Below are 5775 nucleotides of genomic sequence, written 5' to 3' on the forward strand. Positions count from 1 at the left end.
AAAAATCCAACCAGACAAATGTGAATTTGTAAAACCAGAACTCGAATATTTAGGACTCCTAGTAACATCAGAAGGAGTAAAGCCGAATCTGGAGAAAATAGAAGTAGTAAAAAATTTTCGAATTTCTAAAAACCCTGCCGAAGTTAAATCATTCTTAAGACTCGTGGGATACTACCGAAAATTTATATGTAACTTCTCTAAAAACCACTGACGGATCTAAACAAAAAAAAACGCTAACCTCTACTGGACGGACAAACATCGAAATAACTTCCATACACTCAAGCAAAAACTTTGTGAAGCACCTGTTCTATCATACCCAGATTTCTCTGAAACATTCATATTACCGACAGACGCTAGTAATGAAGGACTAGGAGCCGTATTATCACAAGACGGACATCCGTATTGTTACATCTCTCGAACGCTAAACCCTCCAGGGAAAAATTATACGACTACAGAAAAAAAATTATTAGCTATCGTATGGGCATTGAAGCGACTAAGACAATACTTGTTCGGAAGGAAGTTTATCATTCGTACAGATCATCAAGACTCTTCTTCAAGACTTGGAGGCTAAAACTAGAAGAATACGAATTCAAAATAGAATACGTTAAAGGCAAAGATAACCCAGTGGCTGACAGTTTATCCCGAATACACACGTTTACAAAAATAGAAAATCCCAAGAATAAAATTGTTCTAGATTTCTTTCAACACTTTACCACATGGAAACAGAACACTAACCTACCTCAAAGACTAGAAATTAAACCAAATGACAATTGTTTCTACCAATCAACTCGAAGTGAATTAGGAAAATTCTCAGAGCAAATTGGCTTAAGAAACTCCACGGAATAATACAGAAAAACAAAAAGATAGGTATAGGAGGTGTCACATTCTCAGAACTAGAGAAGAATCAAATTAAGCTTATTCTTCCTTATTTCAACGACACATATAAACCAGTCACATTCGCATGGGATCCAATACAAACTCTAACCCAAGAAGAAATCGAATAAATTATAAGCGAAAATCATAACGGGACTATACACTTAGGCATCCAAAAGACCTACCAACGAATAAAGGAACGATATAAAATGACAGATTTATTAAATAAAGTCGAAGAATTTATAAAGAATTGTGAAGCTTGTCAAAAAGAGAAATTAACGCCGATTAGACCAAAATAAGAACCAATAATATCTGACACACCATTACAACCTAACGACAAAATTGCTATGGACATCATAGGACCTATGACCAAAACTAAGAAAGGAAACCAATTTATACTCTCAATGCATGACGAACTGACAAAGCACTTGGTCCTAGTACCACTAAAAATACAACAGACCGAATCCATAATAAATGCACTCTTAGAACACTACATTTACATATTTTCCGCACCCAAAACGATTCTAACAGACCAGGGACAAAACTTCATTAGCGAACTCATGTTAAAATTCGACGAGGCATTTAAGATTAAACATATTGGAACCACTAGCTTCCACCCTCAGTCAAATGGATCTCTAGAAAGAACACATGCCGTTGTAAAAGATCTAATTCGTACAAGTCTGCATGATAACAATGATAAAGAATGGGATGAAATATTAAACTTTATATGTTTGGGTTATAACACAGCCGTACACGAAGGTGCCTGTCCTCAGCAATGGCGAAAACTTCGAATCTAACTTACAATGATGTTTTCACTCTGGCAAAATCAACTAAATAAATATTTAGATATCGTGAGAAAAACATTAATAAACAGTAAGAAGCGATACCTTCCAGACCAGAAAAGAAAGATAGTTCGAGCTCAAACGGTATTTAAAAAAGTAGATTTTGTATTAAGGGGGTATTCTGGTCTAGAAATTTGAAAAAATCGAAAATTTTTTTTTTCATATTTCCAAAGTTTAGACATTCAAGAATATACCCTTAAAAGGATTTTTCAAAATTTCAATTATTTTATGAATTACAGCCATTTTTGTGACGCAGCATCTGCTCCGGTCCGACCGGGACCAATGTACAATAAACGGTAGACGCTGTCCGAGTACCTACGTATGAAAACCCTCATAAAATTATTACTGTATTTTATACCTTTTTTAAGGTATTTTTAATTCAAGGCCAAAAAAACGTATTTTGTCGGAATTTTTCGTCTTAGTACTTATTTCAAGTTAGTTTTTTGCCAGCCTTCAAGCAACGTGTACGTGCTAACTCTGACAACGTTTTATAAATATTGAAAGTAAAAATTGTTTTATATATTGAGATTTTAAAGTAAAATGGATAGAAAACATTCAAAATACTGCTCTAAAGAGCATGCAGAGTGAAGAAGAAGAGAAGATTTTCGGTAATCAATTTAATCAAGAAGATACCAGTTACATCTGCAGCAAAACTGAGAAGTTCGCAAGATGAAGAAGTTTTAATTAATAACAATTACGGCTATTGTATTTTAGAATTTTTCTCTGTTTTGCTCGTCTCCATGAAAGAACTTCGGAGAATAAGTATTTTGAAGTAGAGGAAGGTTTCTTGTATGGAGCAGAAATCGCCGATTAAAAATATGTAAGTATGCTGTACCATTCTATGAGTAAAATTGCCGCAAACTTGTCTCAAAACTTTAAACGCGTTTTTCTCGAAACTACTTTTTTCGAGTTGGCGTGCACGATATCTCAAGTTCTAATGAACCGGTTTATTTTAAATTTGATCTGAATATTCCTTATATATTCCTGTATTGTTCGAACCACGCTCAGTTCAAAATCTTTAATATTACTATTTTTTAAAAGTTCGGAATTGTCAAATAAAAAACGTGCGAAATAAGAAATTTTTTTTCAAACGGCCGTCATTTTGTGAAAAAATATTGCATTGACTTTTCCAAGTTTCAAACGATAGCGGCATCCATACTAATTAAGAATCCGCTCGCATTTTTTGTCTCAGATGACCAGAAGGGTTGATATCATGCACGCCACGACACTCCATTTTTTTGGCAGCACCCACTTTGCTAACTCATAACTGTTTAAATATTGAGTTTTCTCAGTGAATTTTTTGCGTAATCTCGAAATATCAATAAACAAATGCTAAAAATGATAGCAAAAATATTTTTTGTTTCGTTTGTACAGAGCTTCAAAAATCGCCCGAAATTCATGCCTTTAGACCAGAATACCCACTTAATCCACAATGATCACAAAAGAGGCAAATTAGACACTGAATGATTAGTAGGACCATATAGAATCCACTCTGTCAAAACCCCTATTATGAAATCATAGTTGATGATATTATAAAGAAAATACACGGATACAGACTTAAAACTTATTACTTTTCAGGACATTCATTATAACCACTATATTGGTTTATGTTAAGTATAGCGAAGAAATTAATGTATTACCTTTAGAGAGAAGTGAAATATTCCATGAAAAAGTTAAACAAGCTTATTTGTATTCTAACGAAGTTAACATATATGTAGCAATAGATATAAATGATGGATACAAGAAAAACTTAATCATATGAGGGCAAATGTAATATTTATTGAAAAAGTATGTAAGAGCAAATGCGAACTGCACAATGGAATAGATTCCATAAATCAATGCGTAAAAAAATTAGAAACGTTAGCCTATCAGTTACGACTTATAACACATAATAACACATTAACTAAAAGAGGATTATTGAATATTGTTGGATCCATATCAAAAAGATTATTTGGAACCCTTAACAATGACGATTTAGATTTAATAAATGCCAATATTGATAAACTCTTCCAAAAAGGAAATGAATTAAAGACAATAGTAGCAAACCAAACTGCACTCATACGCAAAATTATAAAATCCGACTTATTAAACTATTAAACTAATCGACAAAGTAAGAGTAAAATTTGACGAATATATGGTCAATGCCACTAGAGAAAGACTAATAACAGATTCAATTCGATGAAATATTCAACGCTATAAATATGGGGAAAGCAGGAATTCTTAGCCCACAGATTATTGATCATGTACTATTCATTGAAAATTACAAGAGAGCACTAGGGCACTGCCAGTTTGAAACAAACCTATTTAACGAATTATGCCGGTTGCTACCGATTCTACTTACAACATATGCTTCCTTCAGCATCCCAGCTTTAATATGAATCGGTAGGTTACCGGTAAGTATACACAGCGCCGCATGCAAAACAGTCCGATACGCCGTGGTCGTAATGCACAGGGCTGTTCTCTGCGCCCTTATTAGCGTCTTCCTATTCTTCTCTATGTCCACAGCACTCGCCCACATCGGTGCACCATATAACACTATAGACTCCCAAACATTATAATAATGCCTGCGCGCCACATTAGGTGGTTCATTTATATTAGGTAAGATGCCCTAAGGGCTCCCGTCAGTATGTCCGCCTTCGCGCACACCGCCTCGACGTGCTTGTCAAACTTTTTACGTGTATCTAAAATCACTCCCAAATATTTAACAGATTCTATAGATCTTACGATCGCGTCACCCACACTAATACTAACAACTCGCGGCACACGCATTCCAGTTATGAGCATGTTCTCCGTCTTGTCCATGGCCAACGTAAGGCCAACACTCGCGCACCAATCACACACAATCTTCAACAGACCATTCACTTTCGCACTCACACCCTCATTTCTTCTGACAGCACACGTGATCGCCAGGTCATCTGCGAACGTTGTTGCCTTCACCATTACCATGTTGTCTAACCTATCCAGCAGCAGGTCATATACCAGGTTTCACAAAAAAGGCCCCAAAACCAACCCCTGCGGCACACGAGCCGCAACCTCGTACTCCACCGTACCAAACTGGTTACTAATCACAATTCTTCTTCCAGTCAGGTACTCCACCACCAGCCACCTGACCTTCCAAGGCAGCTTACTTCTTGTCACTTCCTCAATAATACTGTCCCACCTGAGGGTGTTAAGCGCATTTTTAATATCAAGCGCGATCATCACACAGATCAACCTCTTATCCTTACATATATCCGCGCATTGGTAGAGCACCTGCATCGACAACTAAAAGCAGCAATCAAATGCCACGATACGAGCAGCTGGGTAGGAATCTTGCCAATAGTTTTATTAGGCATACGAACAGCTATTAAAGCCCCATTAGAAAGACCCTCAATAAACCTAAGGCCCACCATAAACCGAATCTTATTAGCATGCAGGAACCTTTAATCCTGCAAGTATTTTCGGTTTATAGCTGGTATTTAAAACAGTCCTTAGGTCTATTGCACGCTCTTACAAACACGGAGAAAGCGGGTAGTCACCTATTGGGAAAAACCGAATATTTGTCTAACAAAAAGGCTGGTTTTCCCATGAACAAGGTCACCCACGAGCCACGTTGGTAGGAGGCTTCCTCCTCATACCTTCAGACATTAACGTGGGTCATAACCAATCGACATCACCGATCGTTACCCTCATTTACCTAACGAGAAGTGTGAACAATGAATCCGCGTTCCTCGTGCAAAGGGCACACCCACACCGAGCTTTCTTCCGTCATAACATAGGAGCGACAAGTCAGTAAAAATCCAGGTTTCAATCCAGTTTCACATTCAGTCAAGATCACGTTAAAATCCAGTTTCCATCCAGTCTAGATTGAGTCTATATCATCAGGAGGGTCAACTCTACTTCTTCTCCTTGCGCTCTAGTCTATTTTCAGTCAAATCTCAGTCAATCTAAGTCAAAGACTAGTGCAAGGAACATCAAGAGTCAGAGGTCCAGCAAGAAACTACAAGTTGAACACATACATCATAATCGTCAACACGAAAGGAGCCTCAGGTCGTACTCGTTTGTAGTTGTCACTTCACAT

At 36.9% G+C, this 5775-nt stretch overlaps 1 long non-coding RNA gene across 1 annotated transcript; it reads right to left on the reverse strand.

Moving 5' to 3' along the window:
- Positions 1 to 4424: 4424 nt before the first annotated feature.
- LOC138188008 (uncharacterized) lies at positions 4425 to 5775 on the reverse strand. Its single transcript, XR_011175320.1, has 2 exons — positions 5443 to 5775; positions 4425 to 4842 (listed from the first exon to the last, which is right to left on the reverse strand). It is a non-coding gene; the product is annotated as an uncharacterized LOC138188008 (long non-coding RNA).

Source organism: Bombus flavifrons, chromosome 16 (assembly GCF_040668555.2).
Source record: "Bombus flavifrons isolate JBK064 chromosome 16, iyBomFlav1_principal, whole genome shotgun sequence".
Classification (NCBI taxonomy): domain Eukaryota; kingdom Metazoa; phylum Arthropoda; class Insecta; order Hymenoptera; family Apidae; genus Bombus; species Bombus flavifrons.